This window comes from Mustela putorius, unplaced genomic scaffold (genome assembly GCF_011764305.1).
Source record: "Mustela putorius furo isolate JIRA1106 unplaced genomic scaffold, ASM1176430v1.1 tig00537284_pilon_pilon_pilon, whole genome shotgun sequence".
Lineage (NCBI taxonomy): Eukaryota > Metazoa > Chordata > Mammalia > Carnivora > Mustelidae > Mustela > Mustela putorius.
Genome location: NW_025422422.1, coordinates 1,558,454 through 1,586,240, shown reverse-complemented (window position 1 = coordinate 1,586,240; position 27,787 = coordinate 1,558,454). Strand labels below are relative to the sequence as shown.

The 27,787-nt window shown below is 38.0% G+C and overlaps 1 long non-coding RNA gene across 1 annotated transcript; it reads left to right on the top strand.

Moving 5' to 3' along the window:
• The first annotated feature begins 632 nt into the window (after positions 1-632).
• LOC101685577 lies at positions 633-26,634 on the top strand. Its single transcript, XR_198992.2, has 5 exons — positions 633-853; positions 11,156-11,387; positions 16,001-16,131; positions 21,206-21,297; positions 22,808-26,634. It is a non-coding gene; the product is annotated as an uncharacterized LOC101685577 (long non-coding RNA).
• The last annotated feature ends 1,153 nt before the right edge of the window (positions 26,635-27,787 follow it).

Below are 27,787 nucleotides of genomic sequence, written 5' to 3'. Positions count from 1 at the left end.
CCTCTGGGTACTTGGAAAAGAAAAGACAGGTGGGGAGATGAGTTGAGGGGAGAAAAGGGAAGAACTGGAAAGAGGAATGAGGGGGAAGTATGTTGTTGGAACAACAGGAAGAAGGCCCAGCAACACCAGATGTTGACTTCAGTCTTTGTTAGTTCTGGAGTTACCTTTATCTTGCCTGTTACTCTGTATACTTTGTTAGATTCAAAGTACATGTTTCATGTGATGAAAAGTTCCTGTTTACTTATTCTTCCTGAGCCTGTTTAAAAAGGCTGTTTAAGCATCTCAGTAAGTCTCTTACAGCTGATAAAATTCTGAGCTGAGCTGAGAAGTGGGAGAAAGAGGTGTCATCGTAGCTTCCTAAATCCAGTTCCTGGGGAAGAACAGAGAGAGGAAGCCTTCTCTGACATTGAATCAAACAGAACCCTCTGAGCAGGAGGAAGATAGGAGATGTTGCAATGAAAGGACTCACCTTTCAACCCCGTGTTTGATACGGTTTTGGGAAAAGAACAGCATTCTGTCCAAAAGTCAGGTCAAAAGCCTCTCCACAAGTTGATTTCCCAATCCAGGAGAGGTAATATCAAATAAAACAAAGGCCCTTCCCCCAAATGAGAGCATTAGCAAATGTCTTTCCTTTCTGGGAATGGTGTTCTCTCACAGCATCATTCTGAATGATCACTTTCCAGAGATACAAGAGGTTAGTCTTTCCAATGAACTGTATGGTGACGGACAAGGCCAGTGGTTCCAAGGGCAGGAGACTGGTGCTACCTTTGGGCCTCGGAGAAACATTAGGATCAAGAGCACAGCTACTGGAGCCAGACTGCTTGGATCTGAAGTTAATTCTGCTACCAGCTATGTAAGTCACATTATCTTTCTGTGCCTCACATGTGAAAGAGGGAGAAAATAGTTTTATCTCATAGGAATAAATAAGTTAATAAAGGTAATGCGGTGAAAACTGTGTGTGAGTATAGCAGGCATTTAATAAGTCCTAGCTATTAGAGGATATAAGAAAAGAGATAATTCATTTTTTATATTCAGAGGTTTTTTTTATTCTTATCATTTTAATAAGGACCAGTGACTTCAAGAGTCTTGGAATGATAGAACTAAAAGGAATGTTTATTTTACAGATCTGCAAAAAGCCTAGAGTTGAGCTCTCCAAGGCCACATAGCTACCTACTGGCACGTTCAGGTCTGAAAACCAGACTTCCAGATTCTAGACCATTCCCGACTGTGCTACACTCCTTCCCTGGCAGGCGACGTCCAGGACCAAGAAAGTTCTATCAGAGCAATAATAATCAGAACTGCAGTATCTCCCTGAAGGACTCCCTTGTATTCCAAAGGCAATCTTAGGCTGAGTCATTCATTAATTTAACCATGCACTTACTCACTCAGCACGGAGTTAGGCTACCCACAGAAGGTACAGAAATGTAAAGCACAGATGTTGTCCTTAATGGACTTCAACTAAAATTGGGGTGATAAGATAGGCAGAGATTAAAATGATACAGTAAGGGTCATTTACATAGTGTGAAAAGTATTAGAGAGGTTAGGCATGTTTTGCCATGTAACCAATCACATGTTCAATAAAAGAGTTTATGGTAAAGTGAGTAAATTTATGAATGATTAAAATAAATGAAGCCAGGTGGTCTACTAGGAGTTGGGCTGTGTTTAATGTTTTCTGTAGCTGTAAGTGCCAGAGGCTTCACATTTCTTAGTGTCTTTGCTTTTGACTCCCCTGTTGTCCTGGGATTTCTCTTCCATAGACAGAGTCTGTGTTTGTGGTGGGAGGTTTTGGGAAGGGGTAGTGTTCTGTAACTGTATGGTTAAACCTTAGTGTTTTAGTGTGCCTGGGTCCCTGGGGGTGTGACCTTCACAAGTGTTTCTTAGACTCGCCCAACCCCTTAAGTAAGACAGAAAAGGTAGAAGGAGCTAGAGTCAAGGAAGTATACTTCTCCCAGATAGAATAAGACTCTGGTAAAATTTTTCCCCTGGAGAGTAGAACTTTGTTGTGGAAGAAATTCTGGGTTTATTAAAAAAAAGAGACAGAGAGAGAGAGAACATTTCTTCATCATGTGTCAGAGCTATGAGGTCATCTTTCTTGGTTCATCACCATGAGAACCTGGTGGGGATTTGAGAAGTTAAGTCCATGAAAATACGAGAGACCCCCTAAGAGCTCATAGTAGTCAATTTGTTGAAATTTGCAATTTGTTGAAATTATCACAAAAATGTTCTTATCAATGATGCATGGCTTTAGCGCTTCACGTAAGCAGATCTCAGAGGCTCTCTGGATTCCATTCTTTTTTTTTTTTTTTTTTAAACGAGGCTCTGTGCCCAGTGTGGAGCTCAACCCAGGGCTTGAACTCATGACCCTGAGATAAGACCTGAGCTGAGATCAAGAGTGGAATATTTAACTGACTGAGCCATGGAGGTGTCCCTGGATTCCATTCCTTGTCCGGATTTTGGGGTGGCTAGCACCACAACCTCAGCTCCCTTATGAGTCCAAGAAAGGTGATTAATTTTTAGTTTGTTCAGTTTTTTCACTTAAGATTGTGACTGATTTCCAATCTGTCTGTAAGTAGGGCTAAAACCAGAAATTTCAATTTCATTTTTTTTTTGCATTTGCATATGCAGTTATATCAGCACCATTTCTTGGAAAGATTATTCTTTCCCCATTGAATCTTTTGGCATCCTTGTCAAAAGTCATTTGACCATAAATGTGAGAATTTATTTCTGAACTTTCAATTCTACTCTATCTGTATGTCTACTCTTATGCCAGTACAACTCTGTCTTGTTTACAGTAGCTTTGTAGTAAGTTTCGAAATGGAGAAGTGTAAGTCCTTCAAACCCACTATTCCTTTTTAAGTTTGTTTTCGTTATTCTGCTTTCCTTGCATTTATAAATTTTAGGGTCATCTTGTCATTTTAGAAGGAAGCCATCTGGGGTTTTGAAATGGACTGCATTGAGTCTTTAGATAAATTTGGGGAGTTTTGCTATCTTAATTATACTGTCTTCTAGGGGTACTTGGGTGGCTCAGTTGGTTAAGTGACTGCTTTTGGCTTAGGTCATGATCCTGGAGTCCTGGGATCAAGAACTGCATTGGGCTCCCTGCTCAGCAGGGAGTCCGCTTCTCCTTCTGACCCTCCTGCCTCATTCTCTCTGTCTCTCATTCTCTCTCTCTCAAATAAATAAATAAAATCCTTAAAAAAAATAATGCTATCTTCCAGTTCTTAAATATCAGGTGTCTTTCCACTTATTTAAGTCTTCTTTAATTTCTTTCAATGATGTTTTATAATTTTAGGTGTACAAATACTATACTTTGTTGAATTTATTCCTAAATATTTTATTCTTTTAATTCTGCTCTAAGTGGGACTGTTTTCTAGATTTCATTTTTGGATTACGCATTGTTCCTGTATAGAAATGAAATAATTATTTTTTTATTTCAATTGTTTCATTTGAGTGCAGTTGATACACAATGTTACATTATTTTAGGGGTACAACATAGTGATTCAACATCTCTAAACATTATATCATGCTCACCACAGTGTAGCTACCATCTGTCAACCATACAATGCTATTATAATATCACTGAGTATATTTCCTGTGCTGTGAATTTATTTCCATGACTTATTCATTCCATAACTGTAAGTCAGTATTTTCCAGTCCCTTCACCTGTTTTGCCCATCCACCCACCCCTTGCCTCTGGAGACCATCAGTTTTCTGTATTTATAAGTCTGATTCTGCCTTTTTGTTTATTCATTTGCTTTGTTTTTTAGATTCCACATGCGAGTGAAATAATAAGGTATTTGTCTTTCTCTCTCTGACTTATTTCACTTAGCATAATATCCTCTAGGTCAATCTATATTGTCTCTAATGGCAAGATGTCTTCCTTTTTTATGGTTGTGTAATAGTCCATTGCATATGTGTGTGTATGTATGTGTATGTATGCCACATCTTCTTTATCTGTTTATCTATTGGTGGACACTTAGGTTGCTTCCATATCTTGACTATTGTAAGTAATGCTACAATAAAATTGGGGTGCATATATCTTTTCAAATTAGTGTTTTCATTTTCTTTGGTAAGTATTCTGTAATGGAAATATTGGATCATATGGTATTTTTATTTTAAATTTTTTGAGGAGCATCCACATTGTTTTCCGCAGTGGCTGTACCAATTTACATTCCTACAACAGTGCTCAAGGTTACTTTTTCTGCACATCCTCACCAACACTTATTATTTCTTGTCTTTTTTATTTTAGCCATTGTGACAGGTGTAAGGTGATATCTTTAAACTAATTGATTTTTTTATGTTGACCTTGTGTCCTGCAACCTTGCTAACCTTGTTTATTAGCCCTTATGGTTTTAGAATGTTTATTTTAGGGCAGTTGGTTAATGTTTCTCTTTGGTCCAGTTACACTGGGGTTTAAGATAGCCACAGGATTTACCAATCAGAGCCATTGTTATACCAAGAAAATACAATCTTAATAAGATAGTGATAAGATAAACAGTCCTAGACTAAAAGATGGGGTCCAGATGACTTGTTTTTTATTATGGGCCTGACATGAGCATGTTTATAGACTGAAGAGAAGGAACAAGTGAGAAGAAAGGGATTGATATTTGAACAAAAAGAAGATTGTTAAAGTCTCAGAGGAGTCAGAAGGGGGTGAGTTAAGTTTAGGCAATGACTTTGTGATGCTTTAAGGTTTACCTTATGTTCTTAGATTGGGGAAAAGAACCAAGGATAGATATGAATGAGAATGTGAGCTAGAGAATACATTAAAACTGCTGACTAAAAACAGGAAGCTAATGTAGAGTAAGCTTGATGATTTCAATTTCTCCATGACACAGGAGCATAGGTGATCAGCTGAGGGTTTTGAGGATAATGGCAGATGTTTGGAATAATTGTTGAGGATGTTGGAGAGGAGTCTGACCAAAAGCAAGTAATAGGGTCAATAGGTGTTTCTGACCAAAAGCAAGTAAAAGGGTCATTAGGGACATGTGCACAAAAGAATAAGGAGGTATATAAGCAATAATCTTGCATTGATCTTGGGATAGAGATTTACTATACAGTTGCTGTAGCAGGGAAAGTATATTAACAAAATGTATCAAAGATACTGGCAAAGAGTAATTGAGACAACCAATCATGTTATTACAGATTAGGTTGACAAGGGAGCTTTAGAAGTTCCTCATAGGCTGGGAAAAAATTGTGGGGTTAAAGAACTGGAGGTCTATGCAGTCAAAAAGTAGGTTTAATGGGAATTAAGGCACAAGAGAGGGAGAAGGATGAGAAGGACCATAATGGAATAAGGGAATTCAGAATTTCTGATCTGGTGCAGCTCTAGAGGTTAGTATGATTCCAGGCATGACTTAGCCAAGTAGAGTAGAGGTGACAACTACCGGAATTATGGAGGTCCAAGTCCGTGTTTCTGGATGGCTTATTTAGATGAACCTTAATATCATCCAGAATTATAATAATAACTGGGGTAGAGAGGAAAATGCAGGTCTTATCACTGTCATTTAATGAAGAGGAGTACCTGAGAAGTTGGGAGACGGCAGTAAGAAAATGAGGCAGAGGTTGGTCTATCTGAATGACTCAACCTCATAGAATCAAGGGCTTTTATCCAACAACCATGAGGAGTACAACAGTCCCATTAATAGAGTGGCACATTCTGGACTGGTTCTTAAGGTGGGGGAGCATCATAAAAGAATCCTTGGGGGTGAAGTAGGGTGATGGTTCATATCTATAGTAGAAAAACTTAGCCTGGTAACTCCAGTATACCCTGTTAAAAAGTGTTAATTTCCACTGTCCTTCCCTTCCCAGTGAGAACTGCTGTTTTATGGATGGCTACAGAAATGCAGGAGAATTTCTGAGGAACATGTGGCTTCTATCCCATCCATACTTCTGTTTGTTACTGAAGACTATATAAAAACATGAATCTAGATTTCTGAGAGATCTTTCCAAGGAAAAATGCACATAATTCTCATAATTACATTCCACTTGGTACGAAAGAGCCTACATTCATTTATTCACTTTTTATACCTGAGATGTTATTTATAGTGCAATGAGCAAATCTTAAGAGCAGTTTGGTGAGTTTTGATGAATGTGTAAGCCCTCAAGCTATAGAATATTTCCATTACTCTGGAAAGTTCCTTGGTGACCCCTCTAACTCAATTCCTGCCCTTCTTGAGGCAACTACAGTCCTGATTTCTAGCATCAAAGATTAGTTTTGCCTGTTTTAGAACTTCATATTAATGGAAACACAGCAGGTACTCTTCTGTGTCTGGCTTCTTTTGCTTAGCCTCGCAAGGTTTAAAGTTAGAATTTGAGGATTAAAGTAAGTCATTCTAATGGAAAATTCTCATTATTACTCAGGTGACTGAATTCAGACCAGAATAAAGGCAGGTATGTGCAAGATCTCTGGTGTGTTTCCCACCTCCTGGATAGTTTGCCAAGAAAGCCTAAGATAAATTTTAGTTAAGCATTATAGGAACTATCCTGTGGCCAAAGCCCACTAGGCTTTTTGGCCCCATCCCTGAACTTTTTCTTGTCTCTGATATGGATCAGAGAGAATATTTCTTTCCCATACCTTCTGAGAGGAATAATAAACCTGCTATGTGCTTGGTAGGATGATAGTGTTCTTGTTTTAGGGCATAAACAGAAAACCCTAGAATATATTTTCCAACTTAAAAATGAAATACCAACTTAAACCTGAAATCCTGGAATAAATTTCTTAACATCTGTTTCAATAGAATCCAAAGTCTGAGTGAATATCTTTCCCTTTCTTGAAATTCTTCCCTGGTGATGTTATGGTTGAAATGTTTGTGTCCCCTCCAAATTCATTTGTTGAAGCCTTAACCTCCAAAGGGATGATATTTAAAGGTGGGGCCTTTTGGAGGTATTTAAGGTTGGATGAGATCTTGAGGGTGGGGTCCTCATGGTGAGACTAGTGCTCTTATAAAAGAGATACCACAGAGTCGTCTCTTTCCCCCTTCCTTTCTCTCCCCCTCCATCTCTTCCTCCACCCTCAATCTATATCCCTTACCCACCCTGGCCATCTTCCTCCCTCCCTCCTTCCCAAGACAAGAAGACTTAGAATGAATTATCTTCCTGGCACCTTGGTCTTGGACTTCCAGCCTCCAGAACCATGAGAAATACATTTCTGTTGTTTAAGCTGCCCAGTCTTTGGTATTTTGTTATGGCAGCCCAAGCTGATTAAGATAGGAGGTAATACTTGTTAAGTACAAACTACATATAAGACCCTCTATCACATTTAATCTTTGAAACAAAACTAGGAGGTAGGTACTAAGAGTTCCATTTTGCCAGGAAGGGAAATAAAACTCAGCACCACACAGCTGGTAAATGATGACAAATATCAAATTGCCTTCCATTCCAAGGAAGTTGCACCATTTTATTTTCTCACTAACAATCCTCATACGCTTTCTAAGTAACTCCCAACCCTTTTAAAGATTCCTGATAGGTCTATCTCACTATAAGTTCTTGATCTGCATTGCTTTCTTTTTTGAGCTAATGGTTGAAAACAGGGACAGGTTCTGAAACCATTGGAATATTGGCTTTGATGTTTCCATATCAGCATATATTAATCTATGTGATGATTCTTAGGGAAACAGGAGGGTACTTGGTATTGACAAGCAATGGTGCCTTGACAAGGGAAAGCATCATGGGCAACATTTAGGGAGATAGCTAAAGGGAGGAATATTCTAATTTTACTGCTTACATTGTCCTAGGAGGGTATTAGATCAGAAGTGAGATTAGGGGAGCTGAAATTGCTTTGGAATGATAGGAATGCTTTGCAATGCTATGTCCCTAATCCACTGTAAATTTTGATTAAAATCTGCCTATGGGGTGAAGAATTTAGGAGCAGAGCTCAACAAAATAGGACCCTCAAAACACAAAACAAGTGCAAATACAATTGAAGAAATACACATTGATGAAACTATGACCTCTTGGATCATCTTTTCCTAATGCTTTCTCTGTGAGGAGACTACTCACATCAGCCTGAGGTAGTAGAATAATGTCATGACATTGAAGGCTGTCTTGGATGGGTATCCTCTACAAAGATAATTGTTGTATCAAGGTTACACAGTTGGGAAGAGGCTGAGACAGGATTTGAACCTGCTCTCTTTCTCTCTGTTTCAGATTTATTAAGTTTTACTTGACATAAAATTGTAAGATATTTAAAGAGTACCTTGTGATGATATATACATGTGTGTACATTGTAAAAGGATTTCTCCCATCTAGTTAATGAACAAACACATCTGTCACCTCATATATTTTTACATGTAGTATATATGTAATATAGATTGTAATGTTATGTGTATGCTTTATAATCACATAAATATATTTGGTGAGAACCAAATATATTTATCTACTCTCTTAGCAAATTTTCATAATAAAATACAGTATTACCAACTATAGTCAATATGTTATACATTAGATCTGTACTCATTTTATTTATTTACTTACTTACTTATTTATAGATTTTATTTTTAAGTAATCCTCTACACCCAACATGGGGCTTGAACTCATTACCCTGAGATCAAGAGTTGTATGCTCTACCAACTGAGCTAGCCAGGCACCCAAGAACCTTATTCATTATATAGCTAAAAGTTGGTACCCTTTTACCAGACTCTCCTTATTCTCTTCTCCCCCGAGACCCCCAGTCCTGGCAACCACTTTTCTATTTTCTGTTCCTGTGAGTTTGGCTTTCTCTTTAGATTCCACACCCAAGTGATGCCATGTGGTATTTGTCTTTCTCTGTCTAACTTAATTCACTTAGCATTATGCCATCCCTGTTGTTGCGAATGACAGGATTTCCTTCCTTCTAATGGCTGAGTAATTCTCCCTTGTATAAATATATATCCCACCTCTTCTTTATCCATTCATCTGTTGATGAACACTTAGGCTGTTTTCATGTCTTTGCAATTGTGAATAATTCTGTAATGAGCATGAAAATGCAGGTATCTCTTAGATATCCTATTTTTGTTTCCTTGGATATATACTCAGAAGTAGGATTGCTGGATCAAATGGTGCTTTTATTTTTAATTTTTTGAGGGATCTCCATGTTGTTATTCATAGTAACTGAACCAATTTGCATTCTCACCAATGGTGCTAAAGGATTTCTTTTCCCCCATATCCTTGCTAATACTTGTTACCTCTTTTCTTTTTGAGAAGAGCCATTCTAATAGGTGTGAGGTTTATTGTACTTTTAATTTGCCTTTCCCCAGTGATTAGTGATGTTGTGCACCTTTTCAAGTATCTGTTGGCCTTTTGTATATCTTCTTTGGAAAAATACCCGGGTATTTTTTGATTTTTGTTTTTTAAAGACTTTATCTATTTGACAGAGAGAGAGATCACAAGTAGGCGGAGAGGCAGGCAGAGAGAGAGAGGAGGAAGCAGGCCCCCCGCTGAGCAGAGAGCCTGATGCGGGCTCAATGAGAGGCTCGATGCGGGTCTCGATGCAGGGCTCGATCCCAGGACCCTGGGATCACGACCTGAGAGGAAGGCAGAGGCCTAACCCACGGAGCCACCCAGGCACCCCTGGAAAAATACCCGTTTTATACCTATTTTACCTCTGCCTGTTTTTAAATCAAATTGTTTGTTTTTGCTATTGAGTTGTGTGAGTTTTTTATATATTTTGGATATTAACACTTTATCATCTAGTCTATTTGCAAATAGACTTTTTTTTTGATGGTTTCTTTTGCTGAACAGAAGCTTTTTATTTTGATGTAGTGCCACTTGTTTATTTTCACTTTTGTTACCTTTGCTTTTGGTGTCAATTCCAAAGCTCTTTGCCAAGATCAACGTCAAGGAGCTTACCACTGATGTTTTCTTCTAGGAGTTTTATGGTTTCAGATCTTAACTTTAAGTCCTTAATTCATTTTGAGTTGCATTTTTCGTATTGTGTAAGTTAAGTGTCCAGTTTCATCCTTTGCATGAGGTTGTTTTTACAATATCATTTGTTGAAGAGACTATTCCATTTCTTATTGTATATTCTTGGCTCCTTTGTTGTTAATTAATTGACCTTACTCTAGGGGTGCCTGGATGGCTCAGTGGATTAAAGCCTCTGCCTTCGGCTCAGATCATGATCTCAGGGTCCTGGGATTGAGCCCCACATCGGGCTCTCTGCTCAGCAGGGACCCCACTTCCCTTCCTCTCTCTCTGCCTGCCTCTCTGCCTACTTGTGATCTCTATCTGTCAAATAAATAAATAAAATCTTTAAAAAAAAATTGACCTTACTCTATGTGTAAGTTTATTTCTGGGTTCTTTATTCTGTTGATTTATGTGTGTCTTTTCATACCAATATTATACTATTTTGATTACTATAGCTTTAAAATATAGTTTGAAATCAGGAAATATGAAGCTGAACCTGATTTCTTTGATTACAAAAAATTCTTTCTGCTATGTAATTTTCCCACTTTTCTGTAAGGAGTTTCTTACTGTCCTGTTACATTGGTTCCCAGCATGTATGCAGGTCACTTTCTTACTTCCCCATAGCATAGCTGGGAAATATTTATTTATTTATTTTTAATTTCTTTTGAAGATTTATTTATTTGAGAGTGAGAAAAAGCAAGCAGGGGGAGGGACAGAGGGGAAAGAGTCTCAAGCAGACTCCTTACTGAGTGTGGAGCCTGACCCAAGGCTCTACCCCATGACGTGAGATCATGATCTAAGCTGAAACCAAGAGTTGGATGTTTAATGGACTGTGACAGCTAGGCGCCCCTCAGAAATGTTTTTTTTAAACAGTGATTGATTTTTTTCAGGTTTTCTATTCCACCTTAGGTCAAATTTAATCATTTGTATTTCAGGAAGTGTATTCATTTTATCTAGGTTTTCCAGTGAATTAGTGTTAATTTGTTATAGGTCATAATTTCCTTTTATCTTTTATATATGTGCATCTGCAACTTTCACTCATTCCTAATTTGTTTTTTGTGGCTTCTCTTTTTTCCCTGACTAATCTTGTGAAAGGCTTTTATTATATTCAATTGGAAAAAAAAAAGAAAGAGGAAGGGGAGTTTGGGGAGCTGTAAATGCCATCTATTCGATAACTATTTTTTTTTTATGCACTGTATGCCATGCACTGATTATAGCTAAATGCTGCTGATATTTGGAGTGATCATATGCCCCAATTTATGTCTTTTTTCAGGTATAATAATTAAAGCAATCTCCTTACTCTCAAAAATACATGATCAAACTACTGATGGGTCAGATAAAATTAAAGTTGAAATGTACAAGTGGTAGCCGTAGCAAGACAAATTTTGGCAGACTGTTGAAGACGGAAGCCTGGTTGGAAGGGTTTACAAAAGTGGATGACAACAACTGGAGACAGTTAGATGATTATTTTGAAGACTTTTGCTACAAGAAAGAGAAGAAATGAGGTAGGAGGTAGAAGAGATGGAATTATTTGTTTGCTATTTTACCCATTTCTACTTTTATTATTTTTATTTCTTCTTTCTTCTTTCTGTGGGCTTATTTGAGTTATTTCCTAGCTTCTTAGGTTAATGTGTAATGCATTTGAAACCATATATACATGTGTCCATGAACAAAACATATAGGTTCTGATACGGGATGCTTTTATTTTTACTCATTTCTAAACAATTTGAAGTTTCAATTATGGCATTTTCTTTACCAATGAATTATTTAGAAATGGCTTAAAATATCTAGATGCATGAATTCAAGTTTTGAAAAAAATTATAGTTTTAATATACTATATTCAATGAAGCGGTCTATGTATTTCTATTTATCTTTTTTTATCATGTTATGTTAGTCACCATGCAATATATTAGTATTTGATGTAGTGTTCCAAGATTCATTGTTTACGTATAATACCCAGTGCTTCATGCGATATGTGCCCTCCTTGATACCCACCACCAGACTCACCCCCTCCCCCCCACCAAACCCTCAGTTTGTTTCTCGGAGTCCACAGTCTCTCATGGTTCATCTCCCTCTCTGATTTCCCTCCTTCACTTCTCCTTTCCTTCTGCTACTGTCCGTCATGTTATTCCTTATGTTCTGCAAGTAAGTGAAACTATATGATAATTGACTTAAGTCTATATATCTTTTTAAAAATTTATCATAATTTTCTTAGTGGCCTTCTATAGGACCAATTTTTGTAAATTTTAACTGAGCAAATGAACAAATTATGTATTCTCTGTTGACTGTGAGTTCTATGCACATCTATTAGCATAAACCAGTTAATTATCTTACGTAAGTATTCTATATTTATTATTACAGAGTAATGTATTATTACTCATAATACATCATAGTGGGAGACCTTAACAGACCTCTCAGATGTGGATTTCATAATTTCCTTTTGTGATTTTACCAATTTTTCATGTACTCCCAAACGATGTTAGGATCATTTAAGTTGATGATTATTATATCTTCATGGTGAATTATTTAACAATGTGAAATGTTCTTTTTTTTATTATTATGTTCAGTTAGCCAGCATATAGTACATCATTAGTTTGTGATGCAGTGTTCAAGGATTCATTAGTTGTACATAACATCCAGTGCTCAGCACAACATGTCCCCTCCTTAATACCCACTTACCCCATCTTCTCGCCCCCCGCCCCTTCTGTAACCCTCAGTGTGGTTCCCGGAGTCCAGAGTCTCTCATGGTTTGTCTCCTCTGATTTCTTCACTTTCAGTTTTCCCTCCCTTGTGATCCTCTGTGCTATTCCTATGTTCCACATATGAGAATTGTTTTTCTCTTATTGACTTCTTTCACTCAGCATCATCCCCTCCAGTCCCGTCCATGTGGATGCAAATGGAGAATGTTTTATGTTTTATGTTTTATATGCCTTTCTGATGGCTGGGTAGTATTCCACTGTATATATGGACCACATCTTCATCCATTCATCTGTTGAAGGGCATCATGGCTCCTTCCACAGGAGGAGTTACGTTTGGTTAGTGTGGACATTACTGCTATGAGCATTGGGCTGCATGTGCCCCTTCTTTTCACTACATCTGTATCTCGGAGGTACATACCAGTAGTGCAATTACTAGGCTGTAGGGTAGCTCTGTTTGTGAAATGTCCTTTTATAAACTTGTGATCTTTCTGACTTGCAATTCTGTTTTATGTGATATTGATCGCCTACGAGCAGCTTTCTGTTAGTAGTTGCTGGGAGTATGTTTTCAAACTTGGAGTAATCATAGTTTTGGCATTCTCTAGTAAGCTGCACATGGCTGGATTTTTAGAATCCAACCTAATTTACCTTTTATAAAAAAAACTTACCCAAGTTGTTTTTATCCTTATTTGGATGTATGTAGATCTATTCCCGCCATGTCATTTTGTGTTTCCATTTACCATCCTTGCTCTCATTTCCTCTTCAGCCTTTCTGTGGGTTACTAGGATTCCCTTTGTTCCTCCTTTCGTTTACGACTTTGAAAACCACACACATTTTATTCTTATGCTTCTTTATTTTTATGCTTAAATTTTTATCATAAGTTGTTCAATTTATGTTTTTCTAACTGCGTCTGAAGTTACGCACTATCTACTGATCATTTTTGATGACTCTTCAAATGCTTTTATTTTCCTGACTTTTTTGCCAACATCCCTGCCTCCATCTCCCATATCCCACATTGACATAATCTGACGTTTTGGCACCAACATTTTGTTTTTAAAAAATAATTTGTTAATTGCATCCCACAGAAAAAAATAGTTATATTATTTTCCTGCTAACTACTGCAGCTTGTTGTTAAGTCTTGAATTCATTTTCTTTGAATATTCTCTAGTAGTTCTCTTAACTTTCAGACAGCACCTATTGGGTTGTTAAAACTCTGACTTTCTGGGTATTTGAAAAAAATCTTAGGTCATTCTCACATTTCAACAATAATATGTCTGAATATAGATATTTAGATTTGAGCTTCTCTGCTTTCAGCAAAGTAAAGATACTGTCCGATGTCTTTTTTTCACCCCACACTGTTGATGAAACACCTAATGCCAAATCTGATTAGAATTACTGTGAATAGTCATTTTCTCACCCTCTCTGGAAGCTTCCACAGCTTCTCTTTATCCTTGTAGCTGTTCTCGTGCCTAGCATATTGACTGTCTATTTAATGTCACAAACTGTCACTACCTTTGTACATTACCTTTTGTGTGTGTGTGTGTGGTTATTTATTTTATTTTATTTATCTTTTTTAAAAAGGTTTATTTATTTATTTGACAGAGAAAGACACAGTGACAGAGAGAATACAAGCAGAGGGAGTGGGGGAGGGAGAAGCAGGCTTCCCACCGAAAAGGGAGCCTAATGCGGGGCTTGATTCCAGGATCCTGGGATCATAACCTGAGCTGAAGGCAGGCGCTTAACCAACTGAGCCACACAGGTGCCCCTGGTTATTTATTTTGATCCTGCTGTATATTTTGTGAACCATTTCAATATGAGGATTTATACTTCATCAACTATAAGAGGAAATTTTATACTTTAATTTCCTCAGATTTTCTCTCTCTCTTCTATCCTCATTATTCATCATTAGGTAGATACTATGACTCATAGAACTTTACTCCATGGCTCTTAAATTTTCATCTTTTTTTTTTTTCACCCGTGCTTCATTCCTAGGCAGTCTTCCAGGTATCTAATTTCCTTCTCAGCTGGGCCCATTCTTCTATTCTTACCTACTGAATTTTTAATTTCAGTAATCACGTTTTCTTCTCTAAGGTTTTTGTTTAGTTTGTTTTATAGCAGACAGTTCCTTACTGTGAGGTCACACTGTGTCTGAAGACACTAAATTTGTGTTAAAGGCCTTTTCTTATCAGTCCATTAATTTTCCGTAATTACAATTCTTCTGTTGGGTTGTTAACTATTTTTCATGGTGGCTTTATGCCAGATATTGGTGATTTTGCCTATGGGCTCCTCTTTTTGGTTTGGATCCCCTATCTGGACTCTCTCTCTTTCTGGTCCCACAGCCAGCCTTCAGAGAGGTGGAGAAGTAGCTACTGAGGTTTGTGCTGTGCATGTTTTTAGGATGAATGGGAAAAAGATGGGATGTATACTGGGTGGGATATCTTAGAAGCCAATATTCTGAGCAAAGTCATTCCCTCTGGGCATTTTCAGGCTTTGCTGTCCTTCAGCATGGCCCCTGCCCAAAGACAGACCTGAATGTCTGTGGAGGATGTGGAGGAGGGGAGTGGGTTACACACGGCACAGTGTGGGTACCCCGACTCATTTCCCTGTCATGTGCGTTGAAGCCCTCCTCTTAGCACCCAACTTCTACCACCTGAAAGCCTGCGATAGCCCTGGTGATTCTTCTGTCTTCTGTGACATACTTTCCAAAAGGCTCCAGGACAAATTTCTGGTTGCACTTACCCTTTTCAAACTTATCCTGTGTATTTTTAGATTCTTGGGAATTTTTTCATAATTTTGACTAGCTAAAAATTTCTCTTTGACTTTACAGTATAAGATATGTATTCTCATACTCAATAAAGTAATTTAAAGCTTAGAGTAGATGGATAGAGACGGTTGTAGAAAGAGGGGACACGGCTGTCTCCAATTAGTTTCCTATCTGGAAGGCAAAATTTCTACTTTTACTTTGGGTTGTTTGCTTTTTTTCCCCCCTCCCCCCATTGATATTAGAGATAGTAAGCAAAGTGTTACTTATGTTGTAAATATTCGTTAAATATTCCTTTTGGTTTTGTTTAAGGTAACTTTTGAGATACAGAAATTTTACATTCTTAGGAGGACAAACTTCATTTTTTATCTTAAGATTTCTGGATGCTGTGTTGCATTTAGGAGGCCTTCCTAATACATTATTAAAACCCATTTTTATTAAAGTGCCCTTTACTATTTCATGGTTTAGTCTTTTGTGATTACATATTTCATGTTTGGATATGGATGGATCAGGGTTTTAATTTTGTGTTTTGTGTGAGATTTGGTGTGTGTCCCATTCCCTCTCTTCTAAAATGAAAATTTTTTTAATTGCTGATGTCCTTCCTTGTTCTGTTAACATGTTCTAGGTGGGTGGGTATGCAGGAGTGGTTAATATTTTTTAGTTCATAGGTCATCCCCCCATAATGAACCAAGTTGATATTTGAGGATTGGACTGTGCAGCACTCAGAGTTCTTGAACCTTGAGGTGAATGCAGGACCTGCCTGGGATTGGTGTCCTCTCTCTCGGGGAGCAGGTGAGTAGGAAGAAGGGCATGTGTAGATACGTGAAGCCAGAGAAGCTGACCGTGGCAGCGAGTATTGTCCATTGAAATAATTTTCCAGTATTCCCTTTGGCCGGATGGGTAGAGTCTATCATCCTGCCTCTCTCACTGTAGAGCCAGGTGACTAAATTCTCCAGTGCAATGTGAACAATATTCATGCCAGACCCATTCATATTCTTCCATCATCCTTTTTGAAGCCTGGATAAAGGTGATGAAGTTCTAGGAGATGGTGACATGAGACGCAGTGATTCTGAATATGTGCGAGGCCATATGGAGGGGAGTTTCCTGCTGCCCAACAACTCTTGCCTTGGACTAACGCTTAAGTGGGAAATGTGCTTCATTTGTACCTGCCCAAATAAGACAGGAGATTAAAGTTTCTGGTGGATATGCTGTATCGAGTTAGGAAAGTTCCCTTCCATTCCTAACTTACTTTTGTTGTTTTAAGCAGGAGTGGGTGTTCAGTTTTATTTGAAAAAACTTGACAAGAGTAGAAACTGAGCTACTTGGCGATAGAGAAGAAACTGATGGTTACTCAAGAGTATCACAGATATTTAAACCGTTAATTATTCCCCTAGTATGATAAATCAAAATTATTACCATGGAATTTTGATTTAACAGTGTTAACATTTTCTAATTTATCTATTTTTGCTTTTATTTTTATTAATTCCTTCCTTCTACTTTCCTTGGTTTTATTTTGGGTTTTCTAATATCTTGAATGTCATTCATTTTTTGTTTGTTTCATAAGAAAGGCATTCAGAGCTATGAAGTTTCCTATATTCCACAAGTACTGATTCATAATATTTTTTTATTTTTTGCTAACTAACCTATTAATTCATAAAGTTCTTTGTTAAATGACTTCTGTAATAAGAACTGACATTGTGTGCTTTCTGCCAATCACAGACCAGCAGAACATCTTTACATTTTTCCATGGATTTTGGAGTGTTCTGGCACATACTTTTCTTTTTGTAACTCATTTCTGGGTAATGAGTAAGGAGCCAAAGCAACCCCACATTCCTCTATAATATGTCTGGTATTTTTGAGGTATAGTTTTATCTGTGAAAGTCTCTTAATAGGTAATTTATTTCTTTTTCATTACTAATTAGAAAAATGTACATATTGAACTACAGCTATATTAAAACCTTTGAATTCTAAAATTATAAAAATGTGAAAGCCTTAAGCAGTGAAAATCTGCATATTTCTGTCTTTAAATATTTTAATATCTATGTGTAAAAAACAAAGTATCTTATTAATATGATATGGTGATAAATGTTTCTTTCTTATCTTTATCTTTAAAATTCTTTGGGGATAAAAAAAAAGACTGACTATACAAAGTAGCATGAATTATACTCTCCCGTGATTATTCCCTCTGTGATTTCACTATTAACCAAAGCCAATAAATAGTAACCTTCTAAAAAAAAAAAAATTCCTTGGGGATAGAAACTTAGTATGACCATAAAATAACCTTTATATGATTTGCTGTAGGAATTTAAAGGTGCATTTTCTTATGTCTCCTCTGGTCATCTCATTATTAAAACCAAAGTTATAGTTTTTAATGCACAGTGAATTTGTTCCTTAGGGGGCTATCAAAGATCATTTTGGTCTATATTGTCACAGTTTGTTCTCTGGTGCCAACGTTTATGAGCTCTGTGACATTTGGCAGGTTTCTTTTTCTTTCTCTGCCTCTCTTTCCTCAAATGTAAAGTGGGGCTAACCATGGTCCCTACCTCATAGGAGTTTCCCAAGGATGAAGAGGTCAAAATATAAAGTTCTTAGAACAGTCCTGGGGACAATGTTAGTTCTTGGTACTTTAGCTATTCTTATTATAATCTAGAACCAATCACAACTACCTTCTCTAAAAACCTCTTTCTTTCTTTCTTTTTCTTTTTTCTTTTTTTTTTTTTTCTGATTTTCTTTTTATTATTAAAGGCCCTTTCTGTTTTAGGGACATTATATAAACTGTCACCATCTTATTACAAACCCAGTGATATAAGTATTATTATGCTATATCAGAAGCTGAGAGAGTGACATACTTTTCGAATTCACAAGACAGTATGTGACAAAATTGAGACTTGATTTTATGTCTGTCACTTATGTCCATGCTCTTCCCATTATATCACTCAGCCTGAGGTCACCACTCTTTATAAAATCCACCACCACAACCTTTTGCTGCCATTACCAAACCAGAGCTTCTTAGAGCAGGTGTGTCCTTAGAGTACCAAGATGGTACCTTCGTAGCTCGTCTAAGATGGTAAATAGCCCCGTTTGTTGACCTGGAGCAGTGATCATACTGCCCCTGCCTGATGCAGGACACTTCGTCTTTAGCACCACAGATAGGAGAATACAGATATAAATGGTTTATTGCTGCTTATCTCAGTTGACCCCAGATAATTTGTCAATCAATACCTAGCCTTCTGATTTTCTCCCTGCCATCTCTCCCAATCCCCCATTTCAAATGGGTGTTGAAGATGGCCAGCCTCTAGCTCTCCGGGCAGACCCTCGGCATGAAGGCAGTACACAATATTGCATAGGATTCCTGGGGTTCATGTAGGAACAGGAGGAAAATGCGTGCTTTCCAAGATAGAAACTGGAGGAGTCATTGCTGGGAAAATACTTCCTAGGCCTAAAATTAATTAAGGCTTTGGTTATGTCCGTTCAAAGACCTATGTCCAGTCCGGGTCCATGAGGCCCACATTCTCTGGACATTCTGATCCCGCACCCTCCCTACCACCTCTTCCCACTTCTCAGAGAAGCCTCCAATCACAGAGGCTGCCCATTTGACTGGATTGTTTGATATATTGTCCAGTCTCTGCAATCTTTTTTTTAAATGTTTGTATCCCCCATGTCCTCTGCCAAGTGGGGACCATGTAGTGATCATTATCTTCTTCTTCTTCTTCTTCTTCTTTTTTTTTTTTTGCATTGTGGTAAAATATACATGACGTAAAACTTACCCTTTTAACCGTTTTTCAATATACAGTTCAGTGGCATTAAATACATTTACATTACTGGGCAACTATCACTACCGTCTATCTCAAGAACTTTTTCATTATCTCAAACTGAAACTCTGTACCCATTAAACAACAACTCCCTATTATTCCCTTCCCCCAACCCCTGCAATCATCATTCTACTTTCTGTTTCCATGAGTTTGACTGCACTTACATACGTGACACTAGTCATAACAATCTTTGTCCTTTTGTGTCTGGCTTATTTCTCTTACATAATGTCTTCAGGGTTCATCCGTGTTGTGGCATGTGTCAGAACTTCATTCCTTTTTTTTTTTTTTTTTTAAGATTTTATTTATTTATTTGAGAGATAGAGAGAGAAAGATAGATGAGGGAGAGGGAGAATCAGGCTCCCTACTGAGCTAGGAGCCTGAGTTGGGACTCAATCCCAGAACCCTGAGATCATGACCTGAGGCAAGGGCAGATGCTTAGCGGGCTGAGTCACCCAGGCACCCTAGAACTTCATTCCTTTTTAAGGCTGAATAATATTCCATTATATGTATGCACTGTATTTTGCTTTTCCATTCTTCCATGGTGGACATTTGGGTTGTTTCCACTTTTGACTACAATGAATAATACTGCTCTAAATGTAAATAAATGTTTGTTTGAATCCCTGCACTGAGTTCTTTGGGGTATATACCTAGTGGCAGAATTGTTGGATCATATGGTAATTCTGTGTTTAATTATTTTGAGGGGACATGAAACTGTTTCCCAGTGTTGCACCATTTTACGCCCCCACCGGCAATACGTAAGGCTTCCAATTTCTCCACATCCTCCCAACATTATTTTACTAGTATTCTTTGGACTTCATCATGAAGACAAGTAAATAATTATTACTCTATCTGGCATCTTTATTGATAATATTTTGCATATATTAGCCTTTGAACCTTTGTAATAATCTTTGGTTTAAGTATTATATTTATGTTACAAAAGCAGAAATTGAAGTCAGAGGTATTGCAAGATCATTGGAGATCACAAAGCTAATATATGGAAAAGTCAAACACATAAACTTTATTCCTGATTCTTTTTATTATTTGGAGAATTAAACAGTCTGTGTTCTTTGAGATTCTCTCCTGCATGTTCTGTTCGCTGGAATCAAAGCAAAAGGAAAGCTCACACATTGAGAAAAGATTCCAATAAAAGGATATCTGCTATTCTTCCATATGTCCTAAGGTATTAAAGAAAATAAGTGGTTTCAATAAGTGGCAAGAAGGACTTAGGTTAGATATTAACTGGGTGGCTGATGTAGGTGAGATACTGAAAAAGATTATCAAAAGATACTTTGAGATAATTAAAGTCCTGAAAAAATGCTATGGGGTGGATTCCATCCCAGGACCTGTCTGAGGGTGCAGGAAGTGATTCAATGAAACCTTGTTAATTATTTGAAAGCAGGGGAATAAATGGGATGTCCTCACATAGTTTCTATGAGTGAGTTTTCTGATTCTATAGTGAAGATTCTGCAGAATGCCTCTGTAGTACTCAGGAATGGTGTTCTTTGGTGTTTGGGGATGGATCTTTGTTTTTTTCACCTTTTCATCCTTGATCTTTGGTGAATGCAGGCTCCCTCGGTCAGTTCCATTTTAGACGCTGAGCTGGCCAGAGCCTCAGGGGAGATGTCAGACATGACCTGACTCATCTGGGGTCTTGAGCTACTACGGGGGCAGTTGTTTTTCTACACTACTCTTGATTTGTTTAATTCTATTCCCAGGGAGATTTGAAGGTGATGCAGTTTGGCCTGAGATTAAAAGGGGGGCTGTTTCAGTGGATTTCTGGGTCATCTGTGCTGTAGATTAGGAAGGAAGAAGGTGGCTGGTTTAAGACAGTAAACAGGGCAGCTTTTTCAACAGGCCAGCCCTGCTGGTGTGGAGCAGTAACCACACTACTCTTGCCTGAGGCAGGAGACTTAATCTTTAGAACCACCAGGCAGGGGAGAGTTAGAATGTAGAGCAGGAGATAGTTCTCGGTGATGACCCCATCTAACCGACGCTCTCACTGTGCAGATGACAAAGCCAGGAGAGGTGTCAATTATTTTTCTTTTACATTTCAGAGTTGGAAATTGAAGAATGCAACGGAAAGCAAGATGAACGAGGCAAGAGTGTGTAGCCGTCAATCCTGGATCCAGGGGGCCATTACTGACTGGTAAGTAGATCTTCCTTCAGATGTCCCCCAGGGTCCGCAGAGTTTACAGGACAATGGAAGAACACTCCAGACCAAATATCATCTCAATAAATACATGGAGTTAAGGCCAACAGAACCTGGCTTAGCACTTAGCTCATTCTTCTTGACACCAGAACTCCTTTGTGAGCCCGGATAACTTGACATCATGTTCCCTAGATCTGCCTCTTTATCTCTGCAGGGCGGTTGGTGGCTTTTGTAGGCAGCCCCAATAGTGCAAGATCAACACAAGTCCACAAACCTCAATCACTCTGTTTTCATCCACTCCAGATTGCTCTCTCTCACTTAATTGCCTGAATTCAGTGTCTGTGGTAAGAACTCAAGCACAATATCACACAATATCACACACCTCTGGGATCCCTCCACCGGTTATGGGCTGTGCCTCGCAAGTGAGGATAACAGGATTTGGCCAGTTATGAGTACAGGGTTTTCCTGGCACTGCCCAGACCTGTATGGAGCAGGTCACGCTATGCACACTCCTTGGAGCTGGCTCGATTTCACAATTTTTCACACCTATTGTAATCTATTCCTATCCCACACAAAGGCCCTGTCCAAGCATGCTTTGATGTTTTGTGTCATAAGTTGCAAAATTCAGAATTGAAGCATCAAAAGTAGAAACCCACGCTTTTCTTTCTTATTCTGTAGGATTTAGCATGTTAGTTTTTCTTTAAGCTTGCAGAACATGGTGAACAAAATGTGTTGTGGTAGATTATGAAAGTGTTTTCCTTTTTCACTATGTTGTACACCTGAAACTCATATTACACTGTATGTTAACTAACTGGAATTTAAATAGCCTAAAAAAATTTTTAGGCAAGAAAATTTATTATGTTTATGAAACAGATACATGTTTTAAAGAATCCTTCTCGGTGCAGTAGGAGTTGTGGGCTGAGGGGGTTCTGTGACATCAGATCTTAGTCACTTCCTCACTTCTGTGGTGAAGTGAAACAGTATGACTGCCAGGCTTTTAGCTATATCGGGGTTTTATGACTCTATGAAAGATCTAAATTCATCATCATTAAAAATGTATCTGTAGAGCCTGGGGGATGTTTCAGATACTAGCTTTATTGATACTAGCTTGTTTCAAAACCCTAGCCATGGAGCTGGAATGTGCCAAGAAATCTTTACTTTTTTTTTTTTTTTTAAAGATTTTATTTATTTATTTGACACAGAGAGATAACAGCGAGAGAGGGAACACAAGCAGGAGGAGCAGCAGAGGCAGAGGGAGAAGCAGGCTTCCTGTGGAGCAGGAAGCCAAATGTGGGGCTCAATCAAAGGACCCTGGGATCATGACCTGAGCTGAAGGCAGACGCTTAATGACTGAGCCACCCAGACGCCCCAAGAAATCTCTACTTGAGTTAAAGGGAATACAGGAGGGGAGGAGGCAGGGGAATGTTATGAAGCCTCCTGTGGCTTCTGTTTCTTTGGTATTTTCCTCAGTGTGACTAACTAAAATGCTCTTTGTTCTTTGTTCCAGAGTTAGAGACATCCCTGCCACGCAGCACGGAGATTTATAACTCTGAGCAAAGGTTTCAACAAATAAGATTTCTTCACTCCAAAGTCCATCTATGTGTGCTCCCTGAAATAAAGAACAGAGCATTTCTGTCTGCTGGTGTCTAATCCCAGGAGCCTTGGCAGCAGAGGCAGGAGAGTTCCAAAAGGTCTTCTTATAGCTCTGGAGATAATGACCAGCTCAAACAAGCTGGCGCCGTACGGGGATACCCATGGACTTTATCTCTTTCTCTCCCATTCCCCCTGCCCCCCTCAGGCTGACATAGTGTCTGTACTGACACAGGCAGTCCAGAAAAAAGAAACTGTGTCTTTTTTATAACTTTTACTTAAGTGGGATAAATGGAATGATCATAACTGAAAGATTTGTTGGAAACATACTTCCTATCCAAAAAATCCATTGTAATGTTGCAATTAAAAAATTCTACTCAGAGCAAGAGTAAAAAAAGAAAAGAGAAAAAGGGCAAGAACTGGGATTAGGTTTAATGACCTGGAACACGCAAGGAACATAATAAAATTTCTGATTCCATGTCAGGGATGTGGGTACGTGGTCTAAGACATACATCGGACTCTTCAATGGCTCTGCTACCCTGCCCCCACAGTGCCCCCTCCCATGAAGACAGGCAACAGGGAAGGTGCTTGAATTCTTTCAGGGCCTATGGCGGTCACTAAGCAATTTGTTTCTTTAACATCTGAAATAACATGTAAACCTCACGTGGGTGCCAGATTGGGGAAGTGCGGTTGAGATGTCCCACGAGACAATGTTTTTTGGAAACATTCAATGACACCAAATCCCCTCCAGTGCACAATTTTGTATAAGACTTCCATTTTGGAGCCCAGCCCAAATACTAGTGGAATTCAGCGTTACATTACAATTTGACTTACTACAAAGTCTTGCGGCAGAGTCCAGGTATGGTAAGCTTTGAATTACCTAATCAGGGTAGGAGCCAGTTGGCCTATGGAATACCTGAAAATTAAACACTATCTACCAGGGATGAGAAAGTATGCCCACGTAGAAACTCTGTTGAGGCGTACCTTGAAAACTGAAAACCATACAAATGCCAACAATGTCTTCGTTTTTGCGACGTTCACGGTCTTGTGATGAAAGAAGATGAAAAAATAATAACCTTAAATAATTTAAAGTGGTGTAATTAAGGGTATATCCAGGGCATTGTCAGAACACAGAAGAGGGACACGCTTATCCAGCCAGGTGATGAAGGCCAGGGAAGGTTGCCACTCTATTTAGTTATAAGAAATTCAAGGTACAGTTAATGCATCATGTCTTGAAGATGGCACTTTTCCTCCAAACAACTCAGACTTTTCCCAGAACCATTCCAAAGGACTTAGCTTTTCTCATAAATGCTCTATGTATTTGTTCAACTACATCCTCTGTGAATGGAAGAGAGGTCAGAACTATGTCACTGCTTTGTAACCTGAGGTCTCCTGCCTTGTCTACTGAATGGGTTACTGAATTAGTATTCCTCCCTACACATTTTTCCTCTAAAAAGCCTGTTCTTTTCTGCCTTGGAATCTGAGCCCCTACTTCTCTATATATCATTCTTCACAGATCTCTATCTAACCACTTAGACAAACAGTTTAATTTCCTTCGACATGATTTCTTCTGGACAATAAAAACAAAATTGCCATAGATAGACCTTTTTTGTTTGTTTGTTTGTTTGTTTGTTTACATTATGAAAAATTTTACCTCCCTTTTACCTGCTGTTTTTCTTCCTCATCTTCTGCACACTCGCTGGAGGTCTCCTGAAGGGTCCACGCTCAGGCTGCATAAGTCTGGCAGTTATCTTCAGTACCAGGTCTCACTTCATAATGGAAAACCTGGAAATGTTTTCATTTCCTTTAAAGTTATCTGAGTCAGAGGAGCTAAAGGCAGAGAATGGGCTCTCTCTGGGGTTGCTTGAAGAACTCAAGGTCCTAAAAGTGAATGTCCTCTTCTAATTGCTTGACAGAACTGTTTATTTTCCATGACTTAGCAATTTATGTCCAGGACAGGGTCTGACTGACCGGACTTGTGACAAAATTAGATAGAAAATCTCTTAATCCTTTTATTTTTTCTCATTGGCAATGTTCATGAGTCCATTATTCCTATGGACTAGAGAGGAACACAGGAATTACAAGGATGGGCCCATTGAATTGCAGGCTTGGGTTATGCAGAATATCCTTTGAATGGATTCATTGTCCTACAATGGGTCTCATAGAGTGAGAGGATTTGTTGTTAAGGGCTGGGCTTAAAATTTTTTAGCCTGAGTTTGAATGCAATGCAAGGCCACTTCAATTGTCTTGGAAATGAGAGTGCTAGTAACTAGTGGAGAGACTATTTTGAAATAAGATAATGACATTCCCCAAAGCTGCTTCCAGTTTGATAATAAATATTATCCACCAAATGATATTATACAGATTTTCTTGTTAGATTTTCTTGTTCGAGGGAATTACACCAACAGAGGTTTTAACAGCTCTGTTGAGATACTATTTCCGTACCATACAATGCATCCTATTAAAGTGTTTAATTCAACAGATTTAGTGTAATCATAGAATTGGATAGCCATCACCACAATCTAATTTTAGAACATTTCCATCACACTAAAAAGAAATCCCATAACCATTAGCTATAATCAACCAATGTCTTCATTTCACCCCAGTCCTATACAATTGCTTAACTACTTTCTGTCTCTATTGTTTTGCCTATTACAGATCTTTCGTATCAATGGAATCATATAGTATGTGGTCTTCTGTGACTGGCTTATTTAATTTAGCATAACGTTTTTAAGGTTCATCCTGTTGTAGAATATATTAGGGCTTCATTCCTTGTTATTGTTATCCATCGATAGATATACATTTGTTTATTCATTCATCAGTTGTTAGACATTGGGATTATTTCCCCTTTTGGATATTATGAATAATGCAGCTATTGCAGTGTTATTTACAAAAGCCAATACCTGGAAACAATCTAATTGTCCATGGATGGATGAATTGGTAATGAAGATGTGGGATATATATATATATATACCTATATCTATATAAGTGTGGTAATTAGCCATAATAAAGGAAAATCCTGCCATTTGCAACATCATGGATGACCTCCAAGATGTTACGCTAAGAAAAATAAGCCAGGGAAAGATAAATACTGTATGATCTCATATGTATATGGAATCTGCAAAACAAACAAAGGAAAAGAGATCAGATGTGTTCATTACCAGAGGTGGAGGGGGGATTGGATGAAGGCAGTCAAAAGGTATAAACTTTCAGTTATAAGATAAATAAGTACTGTGGATGTAATGTACAACATGACAACTATGATTAATACTAATATATGGTATATATGAAAGTTGTTAGAATAAATGCTAAGAGTTCCCATCACAAGGAAAACAATTTTATTTTTCTTTTTCTCTATTTTTTCTATTTATATGAGATAATTAAACTATTGTGACAATCATTTACCTTTTATGTAAGTCAAATCATTGTACCATATACCTTAAATTTATAAAGTGCTGAGTGTCAGTTATACATCAGTACAATTGGAAAAAACAATGCAGCTATGAACATTCATGTTCCAGTGTTTGCATGGACATATGTCTTCATCTTTCTTGAGTATACATCTAGAAGTAGAATTGCAATACCAGATGGTGACTCTATGTTTAACCTGCTAAGAATTAATAAAAACCAGATAGCAATGGGATATTTTTTTTCTAAGAAAATGTTAGGGACTGAAAATAAAAAGAGATCAAGATTGGGACTGAAGGGGGCTATTGACAACCCCCTTTCTAATTCATACAAGAGAGTAGGTAGATTTTCTATTTTTATAAATTATTTCTGCATGGCATGTCTCAGAAGCACGTAGAGAAGACATTGTATACATTTCACTGCCTTGAGTCAGATTTGAATCTTATAAAACTGTGTTGTCCAATGTGATAACAGTTATATGTGGCTTTTATAATTAAATTAGTTAAAATAAAATAGCATTTAAAATTCAAGTCCATTGTTGTACTAGCCACATTTCAAGAGCTCAGTAATCACATGTGGCTTGTGGCTACCATGTTGGGCATTTCCCTCATTGCAGAAAGTTCCATCTGACAGGGTTGTTCTAAAGCAGTGGTTTCCACCAACTGTGTAAGAGAGTTCCCCTTTCTCCACATCCTCTCCAACATTCATTGTTTCCTGCCTTGTTAATCTTTGCCATTCTAACTGGTATAAGATGGTATCTCAATGAGATTTTGATTTGAATCTCCCTGATGGCTAATGGTGATGAACATTTTTTCATGTGCCTCTTAGCCATTTGTGTGTCTTTATTGGAGAAGTGTCTGTTCATGTCTTCTGCCCATTTTTTGACTTGATGATCAGTTTTTTGGGTGTTGAGTTTGAGGAGTTCTTTATAGATCTTGGATATCAGCCCCTTGCCTGTAGTGTCTTTTGTAAATATGTTCTCCCATTCCATGGTTTGCCTCTTTGTTTTGTTGACGGTTTCCTTTCCTGTGCAGAAGCTTTTTATCTTGATAAAATCCCAAAAGTTCATTTTCACTTTTGTTTCCCTTGTCTTTAAAGACATGTCTTGAAAGAAATTGCTGTGGCCAATGTCGGAGATGTTATTCCCTAGGTTCTCCTCTAGGATTTTGATGGATTCCTGTCTGACATTGAGGTCTTTTATCCATTTTGAGTTTATCTTTGTGCACAGTGGAAGAGAATGGTCGAGTTTCATTCTTCTATACATAGCTGTCCAATTTTCCCAGCACCCTTTATTGAAGAGACTGTCTTTTTTCCACTGTCTTTTTTTTCCTGCTTTGTCGAAGATTATTTGACCATAGAGTTGAGGGTCCATATCAGGGCTCTCTACTCTGTTCCATTGGTCTATGTGTTTGTTTTTCTGTCAGTACCATACTGTCTTGGTGATCACAGCTTTGTAGTAAAGCTTAAAATCAGGCAACGTGATGCCCCC